This window comes from Macaca mulatta, chromosome 9, assembly GCF_049350105.2.
Source record: "Macaca mulatta isolate MMU2019108-1 chromosome 9, T2T-MMU8v2.0, whole genome shotgun sequence".
NCBI classification, from domain to species: Eukaryota; Metazoa; Chordata; class Mammalia; order Primates; family Cercopithecidae; genus Macaca; species Macaca mulatta.
This window is the reverse complement of record NC_133414.1, coordinates 70,545,986-70,570,696: the sequence shown is the minus strand read 5'-3', so window position 1 is coordinate 70,570,696 and position 24,711 is coordinate 70,545,986. Positions and strand designations below refer to the sequence as shown.

Sequence of the window (24,711 nt, the reverse complement as noted above, 5' to 3'; positions counted from 1 at the left end):
GAGACCTTCTCCAGCATCTTCTAGGGGTGGGTCCTGTGCTTGGGGAAGCTGGACTGGGTGACATTCATTCCCACAGCCCTCTTTGCTTGTTCAAGACACCATGATGTGCAATGGCAGCTGCCTTTTTTTTTTTTTAATTTAAAATTTTAAAATTTTGTGGATACATTAGTAGGTGTATGTATTTATGTAGGCAACTGCCTATTTATTTGCCTAAATCTAGACTTGAGCTGTTCTGCAAAGCCAGAGCCTTGTCTCTTATCCCCTAGCACGGGGTCCATAACGGCACAGGTGAAGGCAATATTTCTCCATTAGAAGGATGGCCCAACAACAGTCCTCAGACCCTGACCTCAAGGAGTTTCACAGTCTGCATTGGAAACAACCTTGGCTGCTCAGCAGAATAGCTACAATGAGTACCGAAAGCTTCAGAGAAATCAGCTAATCAGTTCCAAGGAGTAAGATGAGAATGAGCTAGAGTGGCTGGTGGGGAGGGGCCTCCTGGAAGAGGGGGCATTTAAGGGCTGCACTGAGGATGGAGAGGATTTAGCTAGAACAAGGCGAAGAGTGGGAGGAAAGGTGCTTCTGGGCAGTGGAACCGGCATGACCAAAGGAAGGGAGGTGTGCATGTGGGGGTGCTTGGAGCAGCTCAGCCAGCACCCATGGACTTTAGGGGAAGAACAGAGGCCAAGTTTCTAGGGATGGCTGGGACCCCAGAAGGAAGCCAGGGTTAGGAGGGGACACTTATCCTAGAAGTGGGGAGGGGGAGGTGTGTGACGAACTAGGTGAGGACAGAGCCGTGTTTTAGGAGATCTAGTGACAGGGAGCCACCTGGGTTGGAGGAGACCCGAGCCTATTCATTAGGTGGGTGAGTAGAGTTCCTCAGGTGCACTTCAGGACCAACCAGGTGCCTTGTGCTGGGTGGGAGGGGCAGGGTGCTGGTGGGAGCAGCACCAGCCCGGCTCTGTGCTGAGTGGGAGAGGAGGTAGCAGCAGCAGCTGGGGCTTCTGAAGGTCTGGGTGTGCGGGCTTGGTCCAGCTATTCCTGTGCCTCTGTCCTCAACCTGCAAAACGGGAAGATTCTACAACCCCACCCAGCCTGTCTGCCTGCTGCTGTGAGGAGTGCACGAGGCACAGGGAGGGGAAGTTCTTTGTGAACTGACATTGCCTGTTCTCATCCCCTTCTGGAAAACTGGTGGCTGCCATGGCATGGCCATTTCGTGGCTGCTGGCTTCCCTCTGTTCTCCAGATTGGAGACGACCCGAGGTCCTGGGTTTCATTACCAAGAAGCCATGTGACCTTGGGTCAGTCACCTCCCTCTTCCAGGCCTTGGTGTTCTCCTCCGTAAATGGATCCATGCTAATAACCTAAACCTCGCTGCACACAGCTTGGCTGGTGTTCTGGGCTAGGAGACCCAGGCTTCGGCTGTGGCTGGGGGTGTCCCGCTGTGGGCAGAGCGCCCCATACCTGTTGTCATGATAGCATCGCAACCCCTCCTTATAAGCCTTGGAACCTTGACCAAGAGGTTTATATGTGCGCTTCTTGGTCTCTGGTGACTTCTAGGCCCATTTGACATTTCTTTGCACTTCCTGCCCACTCCTGGAGGCCCCTGATTAGTCTACTTGGTTACAAACCCATATCAGATCCCTGATATCTCCCAGCAAGCCTTGCACAAGGCATGTGCCTTTAAGTGATGCTCGTGGCTCTTTAAAATCTGGACACCAGCTGGCAGAGGGGTGGTCAGGTAACTCGCTTTTCTATAAGATGGTGTTTTTTTTTTTTGGAACAGATTTTGTTTTTCTGATAAAAGAGCCCTTGAGATAGTGAGGAGACAGTACCGGAAGGAAGCAGCACCCCAAAAAGCTGTTTGAATATGATGCAGGCAGTTGAGGGGCTGAGCTACCAGCCAGTAGGAGAGAGGGTCCTGGGGGTTCAAAGAGCAGTGGGGGAAACTGAGGTGCAGAGAGCACCCAGCAAGAGAATAAATGGGTGGCAGGTCCAAACTTCAGATAATTATTATTCTTTCTACCCACTCCCCTGCGCCAACATACACACACACACATTCGGGGGATGCTTTAGGTTCTCTGCACTGTGCCATGCGGTTTATGTGCATTATCTTATTTACTGTTCTGAAGAACCCTATGCAGGAAGGACTGCTGTACCCCAGTTTTATTTAATTTATGTATTTATTTATTTATTTTGAGACAGAGTCTCACTTTGTTGCCCAGGCTGGAGTGGAGTGGTACGATCTCAGCTTGCTGCAGTCTCTGCCTCCTGGGTTCAAGCGATTCTCCTGCCTCAGCCTCCCGAGTAACGGATTACAGGCGCCCACCACCACGCCTGCCTAATTTTTGTATTTTTAGTAGAGATGGGGTTTCACCATGTTGGCCAGGCTGGTCTTGAACTCCTGACCTCAAGTGATCCACCCACCTTGGCCTCCTAAAGTGCTAGGATGACAGGTGTAAGCCACCACGCCTGGCCTGTATCCCAGTTTTACACACATGTGTACGTGATGTGCTCAGAGCGATTAGGGCCACAGAGCCAGAAGGTGTTTTAGACAGGATTTGAATGCAGGCCTGCGAGTTCAGATCCCGGCTCCCACTACCCTATGCACACCCTCCCATGCCCCTGTGTGCCTCTTCAGGGCCTCCCTCTGGGCCATCCCCGCCGCAAGCACTCTGCAGACAGACAGTCTTCCTCTTTCTAGGAGGTGTGGGTGTAGAGGACTTTCTGTATTGGGGAGATAAAAGAGCCCGTTTGGGATGATTTTTATCAGCTCGAGCAAGTCAAGTCGGTTTGACTTACAGGAAGAAGCCAATTTGCATTTTGGGAAAGAGCTGAGTGTAAAGGCCGCGGTGAGCACTGGGTGGATTTATAAATAAACAGTCGACCGAGGGCATTGTATGTCCCCAGCCGTACAATGCTGGGTTCATATTGACACCACAGACCTGTTCCGCACGTCACAGCTGCCCTTTGGACAGAAAGGGCCTAATTGAGTAAGAGAGCGCTGCTGCTGGAAATGCCAAGGAACCCTTCCTCCGACCTGGCTTCCTCGGCACAAGAGAGCCGGGTGAGTCCGGCTGCAGCCGGGCCTGTTTACCGAGGCTGCTGGCATTGCATGCCAGGTGCAGAGCCTGCAGGCGACTCAGAAGGCCGCGAGCACTAGGGCCAGGGCGGCCTCTGCTCTCTCTGCATCCCGGAGGGAGCTCGAGCCAGAGCCAGGTCCCAGGAAACTGGGGTCATTGCACAGAGGCTACCAGACAGTCTGCAGAGCTCAGCGGCCTGGGTTCAAAGCTTCACTCACATTGCCACTATCGGTTACTTTGGCTTTCTAGAACCAGATTCCTTGGCCATGAAATGAGTACTGCTTACTTCCCAGGTTATTTTGAGAATGAAGTGAGATGAAGTCAACAGTAGATGTATCTGTCCGTTGTCCCTGCGCTGCTATGGGATGACAGAGTGATTTTGGACAAGACCAAGGCCTCGCTTGGCATCACTTCTTCAGAAAGCAATGGGGCTGGGGCCAGGTGCGTAGTGGCTCACGCCTCTAATCCCTGCACTTTGGGAGGCCAAGGTGAGTGGATCGCTTGAGCTCAGGAATTCAAAACTAGCCTGGGCAACACAGTGAAACTCTGTCTTTACCAAAAATGCAAAAACTAGCTGAGCATGGTGGTGTGCACCTTTAGTCGCAGCTACTGGGGAGGCTGAGATGAGAAGGTTACTTGAGCCCAGGAGGTTGAAGCTGTAGTGAGCCATGATTGTGCCGCTGCAATCCAGCCTGGGTGAGAGAGCAAGACCCTGCCCCTCTGGAAAAAAAAGAAAAGAAAGAGAGAGAGAAAGCAAGTGAGCAGTGGGGCTGGATGCTGATCAGAGGCCTGGGACCCTTGGGCCAGATGGGGCTGTCCCTGCCCAGCTGACTACAGGAGCTCTGACTCTCAGACCAGCCTACATTCATATCCTGTGTCTTCCACTTGTGGGACCTTGGGCATTTGACTTCCTCTCAGGACCTCAGTTTTCATGGGTAGAAAGTGGGAACAATTAAGGTTCTTAGGAAGACAAAATACACTCATGTACACTGAATTCTCAGCGCAGGGCTACCCACATGGTGAATGCTCGTAAATCAATCATGTCTATAACATACATTTCAAGGAAAAAACATCTGTTTTGAGGGCAGAACACTATTAAGTCAAATATTTTCCTGATTTAATTTCAATAGCACTGTTATAAAAAACAATAACCATGATACTGATAGTTAGAAGACCGCCCCTTCCAGGCCCATTTCTTTACCCCTTTGCTTTTTGACAGTAACCCTTGTGCAGAGCCAACCCCATTCTCCTGACCTAACCAGTTCTCGGCCTTTCCAGGTGTCAGGCAGGTCTCTCCAGTTAGGTCAGGGAGGCCTCATCCTTCCTACCTGACTGCTCTGAATGCAGACCTATGCTGCGTCCCATCTTCTCCAGGTGCCTGATCTATTGGGCCTGGAACACACCTGACAAAGGCTGCCATGAGGAGGCCCCTCGGTACGTTGTTCATCTGGACACATTGTGCAGACCCCCGCACCCCTTGTGGCTCCTGGTTAATCTTCAGGGTGCAATCAATCTCTTCCTCAGAGGTCAGACTTCATTGTTCTAAGCCTTTCTCAAATCCACATCTTGGGGCTGCTGGGCTCTCTGCATGTGTGTCCTGGTGGTCAGTTTGAAGCAGCAGCAGACAGCAGCGCTAAAGGTGGCTTGTGTGTACTGTGTGTGGCCATCTAGGGATGTCTCCTCTGTTGCTGAACCTGCAGATCCCCGTGAGGCAGGTGGGGCCGCAGGCCTCTCCCCTCTGTTTTATAGGGGAGGTAATTGAGCAGAACATAGGACAGTTATATGCTTTGCTTCAGTTGTGGGGCTGGGATTTCGACCTGGCTCCTGGCCTAACTCAGGTCCTCAGCTTCCACCAGCCTTGCTGCCTCTGAAGGTGGCTGGAGAAAGGAAGCTGAATGTGGACGGTGGGTCTGGAGGAGAGGGGCAGGAGATGAGCCCTGAAGGACAAATGTTTGCACAAGGAGTAGAAATGAGACGGCTAGGCCAGGCACGGTGGCTCACGCCTGTAATCCCAGCACTTTGGGAGGCTGAGGCAGGCGGATCACGAGGTCAGGAGAGCGAGACCATCCTGGCCAACATGGTGAAACATGGTGAAACCCTGTCTCTACTAAAAAAATACAAAAAAAAAAAAAAATAGCTGGGTGTGGTGGCAGGCGCCTGTAGTCCCAGCTACAGAGGCTGAGGCAGGAGAATGGCGTGAGCCTGGGAGGCGGAACTTGCAGTGAGCCGAGATCGTGCCACTTGCACTCCAGCTTGGGCGACACAGCAAGACTCCGTCTCAAAAAAAAAAAAAGAAAAAGAAATGAGACAGCTTTAATTCAAAGAACCTCCGGCAGGTGGAGGTGAGGGGTGGGGAGAGCTCTGAAACCACTGGCCGTTTTCTTGAGCACTTCTTGGCCCGAAACGCTGCCTTGAGAGGTTGATAGAGACAGGTTCCTTCAGTCAATGCCTGTTCTCAGACCTGGGTGTGGGGGCCTGCTGGGTGCCAGCCCCCTGCTTGGCTCTGGGAATAGGACAATGGCCAGAACAGATAAGATCCCTGTCTGCTGGGAGCCAAAGAGAGAAACCAGGTAAACAAGCCAATCACAATCAAGGACACCTTTATAAATTATGACAACTGCCAAGAAAGAAACAAACAGAGTGCTGAATAGAAAACCACCCAGAGGTGAGTGTGGGGGCCTTGAGACAGGAAGACCTTTCTGAGGAGGGCTGTGAGATGAGGGGGTGTGAAAAGAGAGCACACAGGCAGAGGAAACTGTGTATGAAGGCCAGAGACAGAGAGGGGTCCCGTGTGTCTCGGGGACGACGGGCAGGGGCAGAGCAGCTGAAACATGGTGGACACCGTGGATATCTTCCAGCTCCACTTGCCCCTGGGCCGCCCGCAGTGCTGCTAGCCTGCTGTGGGCATGGGCTCAGCTGTGGACATGCCTGTGTCTGTTGGTGGGTCCTACATGGGACTGGCTCCCCGCCTCAGCCAAGGGGCACATGACACATGACATCACTGGCTATTTCTGCCTCCCACTGGCCGCCTCCATCTTTGCAGCATGAAGGGAGGCCTGGCCCGAGCCCTTGACTGGTCCCCTGACTTGGCTGTCTGCCACTGAATATCACCTGCTATTTCAGTGACCGTCCTGCTGTCATAGAGGGCAGAGGAGGCTGAGGGGTGCAAGGGCTGTCACTAAGGGTCCCGGGACAAGTCCAGGTTCTCCCGCCTAGGGTCAGCCTTGGCCCTGCAACCTTTGTTTATTTACTTTGGGCCTTGCTCAAAACTGGTAGCAAGCTGCCTGGAATGCAATGTGACGAACTCGAGATAATAATAAAATCAATTGGACTGTTTCCCCAGTAATTCTAGAGACTGATGCATCATTAATGTTGGTAATACAGTGCCTGTCAGATCACAAACTTCTCAATAAATGTGCAGCTGGCAAGCTCTGATAGAAATTGGAGGCAAGCAGAGAATGAGATTTGGGGCCTTTGATATATGGGGTGTCAGTGGCGCAGTGAAGTTTTTATCAATTTCTGTCACTTTGGGCTTTTGTGCTCACAACATATGTGGTCTTCATGGCATCTCTCTGTGGGCTGCTTGGATGCTAACTGCACCCCCCACGCAACAGTGTGAGGAAGAGGAGTTCCTGGAGGGGCCTCAGCAGCACTGGTGCCCTTCCGTGCGGCTTCATTACCAGGGGCTTCTCAGGCAGACGTGGATGGGCAAAGCCTTTGGACCTGACTCTCTGGATCACTCAGGCACTCTCCAAGCATTGACTGAGTCCCTGTTGGATTCAAGATGCCATTGGGCCCTCAGAGGCCTTTGGGGGCTCTGGAGGACTTGATGGAAGCCTGGGGCTTAGGGCTGTGGGGAATGATCAAATGATCATTCCTACCTAAGGGTCAGGAGAAAATGGAAGGAGTGTGTGAGTTAGCCTGGAAGTGCCTGCCAGGTAGACTAGGAGAAGGGCCTGTTCGACAGGGGAGCTCTGTGGGCCCAGGCCCTGAAGCATGACGAATCCTGGAGTTTAAGCGGGAGTGAGGAGTTTGGCCAGGCCAGGCCCCGGTGGCACTGGAGAGAAGGCAGAAGCTGCCTGGAGGCTGTGTAGTGTGGTGGTTAGCACAAGCACTGTGGAGCCAGACAGGTAGGCTCCGAATCCTAGGTCCCACACTTAGCAGCTGGGCAATCTCTGGGAACTGACTCAACCGCTCTGTGCCTCAGTTTCCTCACCTGTAAAATGGAGGTGGTGGTAGTTGACCACCTACCTGGAAGGACTCTAGCAAGCATAAATGAATTAATACTTGTATGAGTGCATGGTCCATTGCAAGCACCTGATAAATAATTGGCATTACTTTTGCATAATGAGCCCAGTGAACCCACCAGTCATCTGAGAGCCATAGAGTGAGATACAGAGCGTTGAAGTGGGGCATCCGCACTCACACAGCTGCCCAGAAGCAGAGCTGAGATTTGAGTGCAGGTGATCTCAAAACCTGTGTCTCTAAGCTGCTGCTGAGGCTGGGGTTGAGCAGGGTGGGCCTTGGGTGCCCATGTGGAGGAGGTGGCATGCGGCTGGGGGCTCAGCATCCTACCGAGGACGGGCCTGGGAGGTCACCATCATTAGCAAGGAGATTGGGTGGGCAGCGAGTGAGCTCAGGCTTCATTTGTCAGTAGCCCTCTGGGAGCTGGAAAACTTCTGAGACTGGGGACTTCACTGTGGTGCAGACGTCTGCATTGGCTCCTGGAGGCTGGAGGTGACTTTGAGTAGCAGAGGAGCCAAATGGGAACCATGTTGGCGGCAGATTCCAGAAGTGAGTCAGGGTTTCAATGTTTCAAGCTCACCTGCTTGGGAGCAGGTCCTGAGACCCAGCAAGGCCTGCACCCCCTCCTCAACACCCACCCACCTGAGAGTGCCACCATCTCTGGAAACCAGAGCGGAGGGTCCCTAGGCTGTGGGGGTGACTTGGGTGTGGGCACATTCTGATGCAGATATCACTGTGGTGCGCCTGCTGGGGACCCACCGTGAGGCCCTGGGAGTCAGTGTGCTGGTGCTGGATACCAGCGTTCCTTGAGAGTGCCCTGGGCACAGGGACCCCATGCTCCCATGAGCAGGGTTGCTCCTGGCCCTTCCCCAGGCTGCCTTTGAAAAGGTCCTTCCCCCTCCCCATGGCTCCACAGAACACCAGGATGTACTCCTGGCTGGTTCTGCATCTGTGTTTGCCTTTAAAAGAAGGCGGGTTGCAAGGCCCCCCAGGGCCTCAGGAAAGAAGAAACAATCTTGTTAAACTGGGGTGTGGAAGACAGAGGGGCCTGCCCTGCACTGGGAACAGGGAGCGGTGTCCTCTGGGCCCAGGTCTGCCCCCATACCCTCCTCAGCTCCCTCCAAACCTCCCTGAGCCTCTGTGTCCTGCTTGGGACTTCCCAGTGTGGAGCCCAAGTCCTTGCACTTGTTGGGTGGTGGAGGATGGCTGGTCCTGCGTTTCCCAGGTGATGTGCCTGGGAAACATCTCTCCATAAACCCCCTGTGGCTTGGGCTTGGAGGAAATGTCTCTTCCTGCCATAGGAGTGGCAGGGTGAAGCACCGAGAGGAGCTACAGGTGCATTTGAAAAAGCAGGTGGGTCTTCTTTTTACCACCTGGAGGTCCTGGTTATGGTGGCAGGTAGGAGCACGGTGCTGACATGGTCCTACCCGGTGTGGCTCCCATAACTACTGCTTGTATGACCCGAACAAGTCTCCAGCCACTCTGAATGTCACTTATCACTACAGTGTGGGTCCTCATGCCCACCTGACTTGAGGTATAATGGACCACACACCCTGATGCTCAGAGCATGTCTCTTGTTGAATGCCTGGCCCTGGATGACTGGTCCTGGCCAACCCTAGGAGTTTAGAGCCTCACTAGGGAACAAGACTGGCCAGGTACTACCTATAGCATGAGGTGGCTGCGAACAAGAGCCCTGCTGAGGGGAGCCCCAAGGGGACAGGTTCAGGTCGGCCTACTGGGGGAGGGCATTCAAGGAGAGCCTCCCAGAGGAGGTGACCTTTGTGCTTCAGCCCAAAGGATGAGTTGGGGAATGCTCAGCAGAAAGAGGCAGGTGAGGGCTGGGCATGGTGGCTCATGCCTGTAATCCCAGCACTTTGGGAAGTCAAGGTGGGAGGATCGTTAGAGTCCAGGAATTCAAGACCATCCTGGGCAACATAGACACCATCTCTGGAAAAAAAAAAAAAAAAAAAAAAGACAGGTGAAGTAGTCAGGCCTGGGTGGGTGGGAGGCAAAGCTCGGGAGCTCAGTGGGGGCCTGATCACATCCCAGAGGGCCTTGAATGCCGAATGGAGTTTATCCTTGACTCCGGGTAAACAAGGAAAGATTTTGGGGTGAAAAATGCTGTCCTCAGATCTGATTTGCAGAACAGTAGCTGCGGTGGCTGCTTGGAGGATGTTCTCACAGGGGTCCCGTGAGCCCTGCTGCATTCCAGGACAGAGGGCATGAGGCTCATTGCTGGCAGGGGCCTGGGTATGAGCCAAACAATGCTGCAGATATCATGTGGCTGGCAGGAGCTGAGGATGGTGGTCATCGGGGGCCCTGGGTGCTGTGGTGTCTAAAGGGAGTGAATTCCAAGTGTCGTGGGGGTGCCCTTGGCCCTCAGGGCTTTTGCACACAGCACCCCTGGGTGCCTGTTCAACATGCAGATGCTGTTCTTACCCCAGCACAACTGGGCCAGGTGCATTTAGAAATCTGGTTGAAAACTGCAGGTCTGATGAGGAGCACAAAGGCCAGGTCCCTAGAGAACAGGAGCCTTTGAAGGAAGAGGGTGGAGCTGATTGCAGACTGCAGAATCTTGAGGGGCTGCTAGGTGTGGACTTGGCCACAGCAAGGAGAGAGGAGGACCAAGCTCTCCCCTTGATGGGTAATTCAGCATACAGTTGCAGCTCTTTGCAGTAGGGGTGAGGAAGGCAAGATCATGGTGCTGGGGGCGCTACTGATTGTCTAATGGAAGGGAGTTCACAGCACAGGCAAAGGGCTGAGCTCACTGTGCTGTTGAAGAGGGCAACTGAGTAAGTCCTCTAGGATGAGTGGGAAATTCCCATGTCAGGAAGCGAGGGAAAAACATCTGAGGCAGAGGGCACAGCATGTGCAAAGGCTCAGAGTGCTGGGGGGTTGCTGTCAGAGGGGTACAGCTCTTGAAGCCAGGCCAGCAGGGATGGACTTTGTTCCTGTCTAGGGGCAGCAAGTCAGCCAGGCTTTCTTCTCTTAAGTCAGAGAAGAAAGGCCAGGGCTACTGGATCCTGGAGTGTGTGAGGTCCTCGGCCCAGTGGATGTCTGGTGGCCTTCATGTATCTTATTGGCACCACCACGTTCACGGGAGCCATGGGGTCAAGGTAGGGCCTACTTGTGCAGTGGGAGGGATAATCTCTAGGTAGGCAACTGGCACCTGCCCCTCTGGTGGTAAAGTCCATCTGGGTGAACCAGGGCAGGGAGGGAGGGAGGCGGGTGGCCAGGTGACAGCCGTCCTGGCAGGTGTGCTCCGTCATCTGCCATGAAGACAGCCGTGGGGCCTCAGGGGCTGGAGCTGTTTCTCACACTGTCCCCCACCACAAACACACACACTGAGACTTCACCGTTGTTCCTCCCCTCTCTGAGGATGTGATGTGAGGAGCAGCTGTCAATTACCGTCAGCTGCCACAATGCAGGGAGGCAGCTGAGGACCAGAGAGAGCAGGAGTGGCCAGCTCCAGGTCACACGGCAAGTGGGACCTCCGACTGGCTCCCAGCCGCCCCATGGCACCAGGGACCTCACGTGGGTCAGTATCTCTCCACCGTCTCTGTAATTCTGGCTCCTGCTCCCTAGGAGGAAGAGCTGTCCCCTAGCAATAAGCTCTTTCCGTCTGGAGTCAGCAGCTTATTCAGCTTGTCCTCACCTCCCTCCACCTACAAACAACCCAAGGGAACAAACCCAGAAAGCCAGGTCCTAGCCTGTTGGACCAGGCCTCGCCCAGTTGGAGCAGAAGGCACGCAGTGGGGAACGCAGCCTGTAGCCCCTCTCACAGGGAAGCAGAAATCCCGGCTCTGGAAGCATATAAACACGGTTATTTTTAGCCCTCAGAGGGCTGTGGGCGCAGCAGCGTGACCTGAATCTGGCTCAGCCCCTTCCTCCTGCCCCACCCGGGAGAGGAGGCCTCCCTTGCCCCGCCCTCTGCTCCATCAGCTTCGGGGCTGGGCCAGTGAATTCCAGGACCCAGGGAGAGAAAGAACTGGGTGTGTGGGGGGATCTCAGCAAGGCTGCCCGGGGCCAGGAGCTGAGGCTGAGACCAGCTCACGGGGACAGGATGTGGTTTTCAGAGAGGCAGCATTTCAAGTTGCAACAGAAATATTGGAGCCACCCGATTTCATGACTTTAACATGGGTTCTTACTCCATAATCCTGGTCCCTTCCCTGGTCTGGCTGGAGAAAAGTCCCAGGTGCCACCTGGAAAGCAGTGCTGGCCTAACACCAGGAGGCCATGCTGCTGCTTTGCTGCCATAGGCTACCAGACCCGCATAGCACCTCTCCGCCGCTCAGTGCTCTCATCTGAGAAGTGGAATCATTTCCAGCCTGGCTGGCAGGGGGCTGAGGGGGTGATGGTGAGCTGACAAAATCGTAACAGATCACTCACTTGTTCATTCAACCAACACTTATTAAATGTCGGTTTTGTGCCAGCCAGTGATCTAGCCATTGGATGGAAAGCAGGAAACCAGCTTGAGGAGGTGCTGACCCTCCTGGGGCTAACATCATTGAGCAGGGGTGGGGAGCACAGAAGGACAGTAATCAGCTCGTGGGGCATGCAGTACAGTAGTAATGTCGAGTGATGTGTTATGGAGTGGCTGGGGTGGGGGAGGCAGCATGTATTTTAAATGAGGGCAGTCTAGGAGGACCCCTTGAGAAATTATAAAACAGCCAGCCACTGTGGGTGGAGGAGGTGGTGTGCGGGAACAGCAGGTGCAAAGGCCCGGGGGTAGGAATATGCTTGGTGCCCGAGAACTGAGGATGTGGGGAAACGGGGAGCGGGTAGGGCCAGCTGCATGGGGCTCGAGGGCTGTGGAGATGCCTGGGGTGGGGGGCTGTAAACAGGAAAAGCTTTACAGCTGTAAGGAAGAGCAGGAAGGAAGTGAGAGTAGGAGGCCAAGGAGGGGCTGTCGCCCCCACCCAGGCAAAGGTGCTGGCGAGGAGTGGGCAGATCCGCACACAAGGAGGGTGAGCGGTGGAAATGGCAGATGGCTTGGCTGAGGGGGAGTGTCAGAAACCAGGATGGTTCCTTGACTTTTGGATTTGATGCCTGGGTGGGTGGGGTTGGAGAGGGCATTTGATCCAAAAGGAGGGTGGAGGGAGAACAGGATCTGGGCTAGGGAGGGCAAGGGGTGATGCCAACCTGGACACAGGTTTTCAGTGTCTGTTGAGATCAGAGTGGAGAGGGGAGCCCCTGGGGGAGAAGCTGCATGGGGCACACCAGGCCCCAGGCTGGCACAGCCCTCCTCCGTGGGGCTCTTTGCCAGCCCAGAGCCAGGCTGTGTGGGCAAGTGCTTCCCTGGGGACCTGGCCTGGGGTTTTGTCCCGGTGCATCATGGATGAGGGCCTTCTGGTCCGCTGGCTTGGAGGCGGGTGTGGTTGGGGGTGCACAGTGGTCGATGTCTCTGCCCAAAAGGCTGGACCTGGACAAGTTGGAAGGTGGTCTGTCATTCAAGCACCATTTGCCGTTGGCTGGATGCGAGCCCTGGTGTCACCACCAACCTTGTTCCCAGCTGGGCTGACTTCTTACTATGAACTAGCAACTGCCTCTCCTATGCCTGGACTGGGATGGGAAGGACAGCAGGAGTAGCAACATGCTCTGGGATTTTTCACAGCAGACCTGCTTCACTTTCATCTGGTCATCAGACAGTGTAGTGACCCCTCCCCTCTCTGGACCTCAGAATCCCACCTGAGATCCCAGGATGGAGTAGAAGGTCTTCAGGGTCTCCGTGTGAGATGCAGCCTTTCAATGACAGAGATTTGGTATTGAGAGGGTCATGGTGTGAGTAAAGACCTGGAGGCTGGTCTAGGGAGTCACCTTGCAGGACCTGGGGGAGCAGATGAGTATAGAGTCCACGTGCATAGAAGCCACGTGCAGGGTGGTCACTGGAGGTGAGGTGGGAACACCAGGCTGCCTGGTTGGGTCAGAGGGACCAGATTACCATATAAGCCATTGTGCTCTCAGGACAATCTCCTGGCTTATTAAGGCCTCAGTTTTGTCATCTGCAAAATGGGTACAATAGACGTCACTGAGCTTGGATGGGTGAATACCCACCAAGGTAATGTACAGAGATGGGCCAACTCAGTGCCTGGTCGTAGGATGTCTTTGATTTCCAGAGGTTGCCTTCTTTCCCTGTCTTTGTCCAGTTTGTAGCCAGAATCCAAATTTCAGGGAAGGGCTCTTTTGCTATTGGGGCTTCCTGTGAGAGCCACAGCCTCGGGCCTGGGAGTCCTGCCAAACCCAACTCTGGAGGCCGTGAACCTCATCGTAGCCTTGGGGACTGGCCCGCTGGCCACGGCGCTCTGAGCATCAGCCTTAGGTATTGCTAGTAGGAGGCGCACTGGGGTTTTAACCAGAGGCAGTAATGAGCCTTCTGAAATCATGCCAGCTTCATGTTTTGTTTGTCAAAGAAACGATGGGCCTTGATTTCCTATCAGCGTTGATGTGGTTGCTGTTGTTGTTGGGTGGTTGTTGTGGGTGGGTGGGGGTGTGTGTGTGTGTGTGTGTGTGTGTGTGTGTGTGTGTGTGTGTGTGTGTCTTAACTGCCATGGGTTTTAGAGCCATGGTGGAAAGTGAGGAAAATAGCAGATGCTAGATCCAATTGCCACCAAACTGTCTTGAAATGCTATAAATATTTTCTAAAAAGACTAGCTTCCCAAGCCCAATGTGTTAGTTGTCTCCTCCCTGAGAAACTTGATTCCTGAAAATTTAGACAAATAACCTCTTAAATCACAGCTGTTAACCTCAGGTGTAAAAACTGTTACCGTGCCAGACGCAGGCCACAGCGACTCTGCTCTGCCTAAGTGCCTCCGTGTGGCATAAAGAAGGCGGTGACAGCGAAGAGAGACCTTGTGCTCAGGCAAGAGACCAGAGTCGGAAGCCGGGTTTGGCCACTCACTGCTGTGTTACCTGGGGCCAGTGGGCCCACCTCTCTGAGCCTCTTCTGTGTAACAGACCTGTTACAGGCTGCCTTGATCCTGAGAGCGCCACTGAACTGAGCTGCTTTCTGCTCCTCAAAGGTAAACAAAAATGACCACTGGCATTCAGGAGTTCAGGTTAATCAGGACTGAGAAAACCCCTCCGCCCCCAGTCCCCTCTAGCCCTCTGGCTGTCTGTGTCAAGGACAGCCCCCAGGGACTGGATACTTGCTGGTGTCCCTTTTCAACAGAGAGCACCTGCAGGACCCAGAGCCTCCAGCAGGCAGGCAGCAAAACAATGCCATTGTTTGTTCGCCTCCTATTTGTTTTTGTGTTTCACTTCTATCCTTGGTGAGTGAGGCTAATTTTGTGTTTAAGGTAGTATTATAAAGTTCTTTTACAAATAAATGTATTTATGCAAAAGTTGTGAATTGATTGTTAAGCTAATGGCAGTTTTGATGGCAGAAGGAAATGACAAACATCAGGAAGATGGGGAGGAAATGTGAGGGGCTCTGCAAACTGTCCTTCCCCTAAGTGCTCACTGATTTCTGTGCCCTTGTAGAAGGAATGGGTGGGGAGGGGTTGCAGGAGGGACATTTTGGTAAATTGTCTTCCGATTGCACAATACCCAGAGGTGACCACCACACTCCCTAACACGGCGGGGCTACAGAAAGCCCCATCCTGGCATCCGGGCCAAGGGAACCCACTATCGTGGAAAGTCTTGGCCAAGAAGCTGGGATTCTGTAGCAAAACCAAATCCCCCCACCCCCAGGCCCTCTGTGCCTCTCCATTGAAGTTCCCAAACTGAGAGTCTTAAGTTTGACACCAGCCAGCTGCTATCTCCTAGGCCAGAGACCAAGACCTTAGCTCTCCCAGACATGGCTGACCCCAGCAGAATGTAGTAGTTGCTCCACTAACAGGGACTTCAAGTGCTGTAGGTTTTGTTTTATGCTGTGCCTGGGAGTGACAGCCTGGAGTGCTATACGGAGTAGCAATTCTGAGGCTACCAGGAGCTCTATAAGAGAGTGTGGGGACCAATTGATACTGCCTGCCATGGGTGTGAGAAGGAAGCCTGGGGGCACACAGGCCTTTATTTGTGACTCACGTGCTCCCCCAAGCCTGTGGCTAGATCCTGCCCCCATTGCATCGCCAGCACCCAGTCTGGCAATCAGTGGGTGATTAGGCCCCGATGCTCCTATAGGGACTTAGCAGATGCTCCTTGGCCGATCTTTGCCTGTTGTGCAAGGGGGCATCCCCCAACCACATTGCAGGCCCTGGAGGGTCAACACTCAGCCCTTGAGTTTAGGAAACCTTTGTGCATTCCATACCCCCTCCCTGCCAGGGCTGGATACGGGGTCGGTACCCAGTAAATGTGTTGATGAGACCCAAGAATGATCGACAAATGGGACTGGAGAGGTGCTTCCGCCTGGCTTGGCGGCAGCCCATGTAATACTACCTCACTACAGGCATCGTGCAGGTGGCCGAGTGCCCCAGATTTTCTAGGACAGCCCTGGTTTCAGATCCTTCATCTATTGTTCTTGAGTGCTCCTGCCTGAACAGGCGTTTGGGCTCCGCTTTGGAAGTCCTGGCTGCTGTGGGTATAGCCCTCATGATCATGCGCTTTGATCATTTTCAGAGCACTCACTCTTCCATTGCCTTTGCATCTGGCCAGGGGATGGAGCAGCTCCATTTGTTCACTTTTTTCAGGTGAGGGAATTGAAGGCCAGAGTGAGCAAGTGACTGGCTTGAGGCCACACAGCCAGTTAATGCAGACATCTGGCCTGAACCCGTGACACCCATCTTCTGGCCACTTTGGTGTCCACTTACAAAGCTCAAAACTTTCTGCATCCTGCTATTTAAGCCTCATTCATTCAGTCAGCTTTTGTAGCCTGGTGGGTTAGACCTCAGGAGTCAAACAGCATGCTTTGCATTTCAACTACTTCCTGGCCATGTGAATTTTGGTGAGTTCCTTTCTCTCTCTATGCTTCAGTTTCTTCATTGATAAAATGAGTGTAAACACACATGGGACTGTTGTGAGGATTACTGGGTTACCAGTGTCTGGCTCAGGTGAGGGTTCTGGGGGGACGCCGGTGGTGTTCTCAGAGGTGGATTGGTCAGAGCAGCTCACAGTCTGGTGAATGTGAGGTGGGAGGCAGATGTGTTCACTACGAAAGAGCGTTCAAGTGGATGGGTGAGGTCAGAGGTGCACTGGGCCCCGCTGCGCGGTGGGAGGAGGGACCATCTCCATTGCGTCCACACTACTCGGAGGCATTCAGAAAGGCTCCTCCATCCATGGACGCTACTTGGAGCAGAGCTTGCAGGAGGCAGGGAGGACACTGGCCTGACCCTGGCAGATAGCAGCCTCCAAAACTTCTCTGGACAGAGGATGGCACTCATGCCTACCCCCTCACTACCTCCAGCAGCTGGAACTTCTGGGCTGTGTTGTAGGGTGGCGGTGGAGTTGAGAAGAGGTGAAAAGACCCAGTTGCTTTGTCCCAGGGGCAGGCACAGAGTCCTGCCTGAGAGCCCTGGCATGGGGTAATTGTCTATTGTTCGTCGTCTGGTAGGCCAGCTCCCCACCTTCTTTCTGCCTGCCTGCCTTTCCGTCCTTCCTCTCAGCATCTGTCTGTGCAGTATAAAGAGCCCCTCCCAACACAGTCACCAGCAATCTGTTTCCAGGCTAGTGTTGACACCCAAGCCCACCCGGAGACCCATTTATTCTGCCACTGGGGCATAGGGCCCAGTTTTAATCATCCTCGCTCCACTGTGAGATACAGATGGTTGTATTATTAATAGTCATAATTAATCAGCATCCACAGAGGAGCTTTTCCCTAGGCAGCAGATCCTCAGGACAAGCAGCCCTGGGAGGGCCCATTCCAGTCCCCACTTTACGACAGGGGAAGTGAGGCTGGGAGAAAGGGTGGCGGGACTCATCCGAGGTGGAGCTGGGTATGAACCCCAGCTCAGATCTTGGATCTGATAACCACCTGGAGTGTTGCTGTCTGGAAATGAACTCTTCACCCCACCCACCCATACCTAGGTCCTAGGGTGCTGATTGCTGGGAGAAACTTTCAGCACTGGGGATGGGATGGTGGTGCTCAGGCTGGTGGTGCACTTTGAGATCTCAGGCTGAAAGTGAAGGAAGAAAGGTGGGATGGGGAAGAAAGGCCTGAGGGAGGCAGGACATGGTGGGCTAGCAGGACAGGGGGCCTGATTGGGGTAAGGGTGGGGAGGTGGCCTTGGGTGGAAGGAATGCCAAATACCAACCATCTCCCCGTAATGCACACAGATCGGGGAGCAGGGCCTGAGGTCGGCTGCTTCTCTGTTCTAAGCTCTGCATCCCGGGGACAGTGATGTAAATGCTTGCAGCAGGCAGCGTCCTGATTTATGGGGCTGTTTTGGACAGGCCTGACTCCATCAGCACAGAGGCAGTGAGGGGCTTCTTGCACAATTCTGCAAGCCCACCTTGCTGCCAGCCCACCTGCTCCCCTGCCTGGCTCCTGAGGCTGACCACCACCAAGGCTCACATGCATGCACCCAGACCCATGCCTGGGTAGGCACGCCCAGGCCCACATGCTCTGTGTGCATCTGAGGCTGTCCACATCCCTGCCCACAGCCCATCAGCTGTGTTAGCCCAGCATGCAGGTGTGTGCTGCTCTGGGCCTGTGTACAGATGAGCACAGGTGTGCCCAGGTGCACACATGTGTGTGTCTGCCTGCACTCTGCAGGCATCCGTGTGCCTATGTCCTCTGGGCTGCGTCTGTCTGTGTTGATCTCTTTGTGGTTCTGGGAAGTGGATGTCTGTTCGCTGTCCTGTGTGTGTCCCAGTGTGGATATGCATTGGTGAGGGGTGTACACGCCTCTCTGCATGTGCGCCTGTGTACATGTGTCTGTGTGCACACGTGTGGGCATGCGGCTGCCACCTCATCCTGTCTTTTTCACTATGGGTGTTGTCGACACTCACATCCTTGCGTGCAACACATACCCGGTGCCCAGCATGGCTTGACTGCCCCCGCCTGATCATTAGGCTCGTGGATAAGACTCTCTGTCATTGTAAATGAGTATAGAGTGCCCCAGCCCAGGAGTCCTGAAGGAACTGGGGAGGTAGCCTCATCTGTCCTCAGCATCTCCACCCCACCTCCATATGGATGGTGCTGGAGAGGGGAGGCTGGGAGGGAGGAATGTGGCACCCACCCCCACGTCCCCACACTGGGTTCCTGATCCAGCCTTTATTTCTCCCCCCCATGCCCACGCACTCACCCATATTCTGTGCCAGGCCTTGAGGACAGCCCTGGGTCATGGAAGAAGCCCAGTCAAGAGTCAGGCAGCCCGGTGCACAAATCCAGGCTCTAGACAGCCCCTCTGCCTCTCCCATCCTCAGTGTTTTCCCACCTGCAAAATGGTCTTAGCAACAGCCACCTCATGGGGTTATTGTGAGGACAAAAGGGGTGCAGAAATTGCTAGAGAAGTTCCTTCCCCCAGCAGCCCTTAGTCTCCCCATCTGTAAAATGGCAATAATGACCCTCACCAGTGGTCTCACGGAGTGTTTTGAAGGTCACATGAGAAAAAGGTTCAGTGAAGGCTGCAGGGTGGTACCCATAGCATTTGTTCCAGCTCTGAGCAAAGGAGATGAGGGGTGCTGGGCGCTTGGGGGTGGCACGCAGGGCCTGGGCCAGATACCTGCATCCAAACCCCCATGCTGCCACCCTCTGGCTTTGGATGTAGGAAGGTTACTTCGTCTTCGTCTCTGTTATCCTTGGATTTCTCATCTTTCCAGCAGGCATGTTCATAGTAGTATCTACTCCTGACATGGTGGGAGAATTCAGGAGAAATGTGTGTGGAGCTAAGCACAGAGCTTGACACAAAGCAGCTGCTCAAATCAGTGGTATTTGTTATTCTTGTTTCTGGCCTTATTGCCATACCGGTGGCCACTTGGTCTGGAAGGACAGGTGAATGCATGGCGGATGGTGCTTTAATATCACACTGGGATACCTATTAATGAGGTTTAATCTGTGTTTCCAGACTTGATGTGCATCCGTCCCACCGAAGAAGAGTTCAAGCTTTTCTTCCAGGGAATTAGGAGGGCCATGCTAAAACTGGCAGCCTCAGCCTGAAAGAGGTGCCCTGGGGAAGGAGGTGGTTGGTACTGATTTTGGCGGACTACAAAGGAGCTGGCTCCTGGGACCCTGAATGCTGTGCCCCCTGCGGCCACCCAGCCCCACAGTGGGAAGCCAGTGGTTACATTCACCCATCTCTTTTGAACCACATGGTGGCTGCACCGCACCTGGCTCAGAGGCTCCGAAAGAAGGCCCACAGGGGAACATGGTGTCTTACCTGAGCTAGGTGAGGACTGCAGCCCCCACTGCCAACACTGCCGTCTGGGGCTTCCAGTTTCACCATAGTTCTTCTAAGCTGCCTGGAAGAAGGGCTTAAACTCATGAACTTCGTGACCGATGGACATGAAGTCTGGAAATACAGATGATACCTCATTAACAGGTATCCCAGTTACAGGTGTCAATACATCATCTGCCATGCACTCACCTGTGCTTCCAGATGGGGTGGCCACTGGCAGCCAGGGCCTCCTTGCACAGTTATGCAGATGGCTGCCAGCCCACCTGCTCCCCTTGCCCAGCTCCTGGGCTGACCACCACCAGGGCCCCTGTGCACAGAGCCCATGAGCAGTCCCCATCACCAGTGGGCTTCCCAGTCTGTGCCCAACTTAATGATAGCTGCTAGGGTCCAGTAGAGCATGAAATGTCCCCATCCTAGCAGGGGCTTCACTGAAGAAACAAGGCCCTGGCACCCAGGCCAGGGCAGGGAGGAGACAGCTGGTAGACACAGGCAGGGCTGCAGGGGCTCGAAGGTCATGGGGCCCAGGTGGGCAGGCAAGGGAGGAGGCAGGCCAGGCTGGAGCCAGTCCTTGAAGGACAAAGAGGATTTAGCTTACTGGAAGGGATAGCATTCCAGAAGGAGAGAAGAGTGTGGGCAAAAGTTTAGAGTCATTCCTGGGGAAAGGCGTACCCTCTCCCATCAGACATTTGGCCTGCCCTGGCCACCCAGTCTTTGCTCTCAGTGGCCAGTGGCTGTGGGGTGAAGTAGATGGCCAGGGGGTGGGGGTGATGGGGGATGTGCACCCTCAGGCCTGAGCCAAGGGAGGCCAAGTGGGCCCACACAGGCCAGAGCCTGAGACCTTGGCACCAGCTACTCGGAGCTCTCGACTTGAGAGTTAATGATTCATTTGTGGCCAATTTCTGCTGGCTTTGCCTGGAAATTCCCAAGCTTGCCCCTTCCCTCAGTTTAGGGAGCTCCAAGAATACAGTCTCACTTATACTTGGCTGAGAACGTCTCACCCACCATCCAGGGAATGGTTTTTAAAAGTACAGCAGGTGTGATGTAGGTTAGCTATTAGGAAGAGCTGATCGGGGGCTGCAGGCTGGGGGCTGGGGTGGTTTGTTTGAGTGCTTGGAACAAATATGAACAGAATTCAGTTTAGTGTAAAGTGTTGCGACAGTTACAAATGGGGAGTTAGAACTTGACCCAGAGTAGGACTTGGCTGGGTTGAAAAAGTGATGGCATATGCAAAGGCCCTGGGGCATGAACATCCAGGGAACACTGAGTAATTGTGGTATGGCTGGAGTGTAGAGGGTGTGAGAGACTTCTAGAAGTGTGGACACAACTCACAAGTGAAGGACTTGCAGGACTTGAAAATTTGGCAGTGAGATGTGCTGGCAGTGGGGAGTCAGGGCTAGTACCTGAGTGGGAGACAGGTGTGTTCAGTTTGGGTTGTAGGGCTGCTTGCCCGTTCCTGTCTTGATTCTGCTGGTCAGCAGACCTTCCTTGACAGCCTGCTCTGTGCCAGGTTGGACCCACGCTGGGCACGGGTCCTGTACCTGTGTGGAGGCTGAACTAAAGGGAGGGGGTGACATGTAGCAATTCAGGTGTGAGCACAGGTGTGTGAGGGAGCAGGGAAATGGCTGATGACTTCAGACCCACTGGGCTCCATCACCGAAAGTCCTCGGGTGAGCATAGCAGAGGTGTTGGGGTAGGCTTCAGGAACCCCATGTTCCTGGCAGGCTCTGTGGACAGGCTGCCTGGAAGCCACCTCTGCCCTGTAATATCAGCACGGCTGAAGGAGCCTGGAATGTGTATCTGTCCCTGTACAGAGGAGAGGAGCAGACGAGGTCCAGAGAGGGGAGGGTTGATGGCAGAGCCCAGGCAGAGCTGAGGACCCAGTCTCCCAATCCTGGCTGATTGCACATATCCCACCACCCACCCATTCCTGCAGATCTAAGGACATTTCCCCCAAACCAGGTCAACAGAGAGCAGCCTGATTGTCCAGGTCAAAATGTCTGGGTGTTTGGGGAGGGAGGGTTCCTTTATATCTTTCACAACTTAGCAAATTTGATTTCTTCTGATTATTTCTTGACGGTCCCAGGCGTTGGTGGTAAACAACCACTCTCCCCAGAATGTTTCCCTGTGACAGCAGCTTTCTCTGGCGAGGGTGCTATCAACACTTGGCAGGGCCTCCTCCCGGCTCCTGGCTCCCAGCTCCTGAGATCCTGAGCTCCTGATCTCCTGGGCTCTGAACAAGGCAGCAAGTAAGGGCTTCTGAACACCTTTCAGCATACAGAGCTGGCCTTGTATACCAGGGCAGGGACAGGCCTGGCTTCAGAGCCTCGAGTGGCCTCTGGTTGTGGATGGTCCCTGTGCGGCGAGGCTGGGTGGTATCAGGTGTCTGCTGGCTCCCACAGCTCTGGTGCCAAGGTCCTTGGCATGGCTCAGTGGTAGGAGGGAGCCTGTCTCCTGAGCAGCTCTGCCAGGCTTGTCTGTGGCCGAGAGACCGGCAGCATACTGGGCCTGCAGCCTCCGTGGTCTGCGTCACACTGGCTTAGGTGTCCTGAGTCAGAGCCAGGAAATGGATCTGCCATGCGGGGGTGGAGGTGCTGCTGCCCGGGCAGCTGGGGTGAACCCCAACCTCCTGCCCATCCACACCTGGAGGGTCCTGGCCTTGTGCTTCCCTCCCCTGGCCTGGCCTTAATATGACCAGTGCCTGGAGGAGAGGCTGAAGTTCCAGCTGCTCCACACTCCACTTCCTGTGCCCAGGCCCCCACCCCATGGGCTGTTGTTGGCAGGGTGGGTGCTGAGATACAGGCACCGCGCTAGGCTGTGCTTTCGCCTGAGTTATTCTATTCCCTTTTTCTAGAATGCCCTTTCCAACTCGTCTGGGTGATTTTCTGCTCCCCCTCCAAGAATTTACACAAGAATGACTTTTTTGGTGAAGACTTCCCTGGCCCCCTACTCTGGCCAAGGCTGCCCCCCTTTCCTCTGAGCCGCCTCTCCATTGACGGCTCCTGTCACAGTGTAGTATATTCACGTTTGGAGCCCGTTCGCCTGAGTGGGTGCCTTGAGGCTTTTTTCTTTGTGGGTCCTACAGGTCTGATGTGTAGTATCAGCTCAATAAAAGCAGGCTGGATTTAATTAAGGGGGTTCCTGAAAGCGGCGCTGGAGTCTCCCTTTGTTAATGGTGTGGCGAAGAGGAGGTGGGAGTTTGCAAATGGAGAGAGGCTGACTTGCCTGCCCGACCCCTGCCCCTGATCCCCTCTGAGGGCAGTGCTGCCCCGCTGACTGCTGGGGACTGGGGTGGCCCCCTCCGTTTCCGTGCAGCGGCAGCCTTCCCTGCCCAGCAGGAGCTGGCTCCCCGGGTTGCCAGAGTGATCACTCTCCAGAAAACACCCCAGTGGAAACTGCATGAATGATTGATAAGAGCTGAGAGCTGTTTAATTTTTTCCCCCTGTTTAATGGCTATCAATAATTTAATACGCTCTCTGTATGTTTTTAAGAAATAGCACCCATTTCGCCGTCTCCGGTTTAGCGGGCTAAATGATTTAAGTGTTGGAAATGTGCTCTGAGGATGGAGGTTGAGTGAGTCGGAGAAATCTGGAGGCTAGGGGTGGGGGAAGGCGGGTTCAGAGCCAGCCACAGCATCTTGGCCTGGGAGTGTGTGTGTGTGTGTGTGTGTGTGTGTGTGTGTGTGTGTGTGTGAAGGTGGGAGGGAGAAGGGAGGGAGGGAAGGGGCGGGTAAAAGCCAGCTCCTCTCTGCTAAGAGCAAGATAATTGCTTTTCCGGGGCCTCACTGAGCAGCAGCTGAACAGCTGTCAGCACCCCCCTCTCAAATGCTAAGCTTTTTTTCTGGATGGCTCTGGGGGGCCCAGGGGGGCTAGGAAGGAGCTGCCGCCGGTATCACCGTGGGCTGAGAATCTCCCCTCCCCCTGACATCTTTGCCCCCTCCTAAAGCTTCTAAATCATTTTTATTTTAACGATGCAATAAGGCTGCTGCCCGGGTGGTGTCTTCCAGATGGGGTGTGGGTGGTGGAGTGGAGTGAGGGACTCAGAGGGACCTGGAGGGTCATCTGCCAGTGCTCCCCCAAACTTTCCAGATGCAGAGCATCACCCGAGAGGACTTGCTAAAAATTTAAATTTCTGGGCTGTGTTCCAGACCCATAGACTTCCATTCCCAGGGGAGAGGCCTGGGAAGCTGTGGGTTTAACAATCAGCCCAGGTGATTCTTAGCAGAGGAGTTTGGGAACTACAGAGTCCAGCTCTGTTCTGGTGCTTACAGCACCCACAGTACCATGTGGCAGCTCCCTTCTGCTTGCATGCCTCTGGGAATGAGGTACTCACCACCTCTCAAGGTAGCAGACCCACTTGTGGAAGGCGTACTCTAGTCCAGAGTTGCTTCTAATGTTAGGCTGTGACCTACCCAGCTGCCCCTGTGGGCTTGGAGTTTTCTCTGCTATGGGACGGACCGTGTTTCCTGGGATCTGATGTCTTTCCCTCTCCCAGCCTCGCCACTTTCTGGCTTGTTTGGGCCTCTCTGCTGGGTAAGGAGTTTCCTCTCTTAGCAAAAGGTCCTGGAGGTAGAAGGCAGGGAGGTGACAGGTGCTGTGGCCTGCCTGTAGTGTGTGAGGTGGCTGCATCATCCTACAGCTGGTAAGCATCATCGCGGGTACAGTGGGGACCCTGAGGAAGGCGGAAAGAGGCTGGGCCTGAGCACCACCTTGGCCTATCAGGAACTCCGTTCCTCCCACGGGAGAGAAAACTGGCTCATCAGAGATCGTTGTGTCAGCCATAGCTCTTAGATGACACTGGGGGGACCTGAGGGCTGAGAGATTTCCCCAGAGGCCACATACCTATTTAGGACAGAGCTGGAGATGCAAATATGGGGGCAAGAGGCCCTTAGAGGGGTGGCCAGGCCAAGGCCCTGGTTTTAGGGATCAGCTGAGGCCCCAGCCAGTCACTCACCTGAGGTCGGACGTGGGAGGGCTTCCGCCTTCTCAGTCACTCGGGGCTGATGGACAATTCATGGAGTCAATACGTGGAAGGATTTTGGTGGAGCCGATGCCCAGACTCTGTCTGGCATTACAGCTCTTCCTTCTGTCTGCCCAGCAGTTCGCATTGTTTTGCCAGAGG

At 54.3% G+C, this 24,711-nt stretch overlaps 1 protein-coding gene across 26 annotated transcripts in view; it reads left to right on the top strand.

Annotated features, from left to right (window-relative positions):
• Nucleotides 1-24,711, top strand: part of ZMIZ1 (zinc finger MIZ-type containing 1) — a 244,518-nt gene that overhangs the window by 22,054 nt on the left and 197,753 nt on the right. For 2 of the 26 annotated variants that reach the window (XM_077946495.1, XM_028826434.2), the window contains exon 2: nucleotides 14,097-14,343. The exons of 22 other annotated variants lie outside the window; for them this stretch is intronic. The gene's annotated coding sequence lies outside the window, so the exon portion shown is untranslated. Of the gene's footprint in view, nucleotides 1-14,059; nucleotides 14,344-24,711 lie in introns of all 26 variants that reach the window. 2 more of the 26 variants (XM_077946504.1, XM_077946491.1) reach the window with 1 other exon arrangement.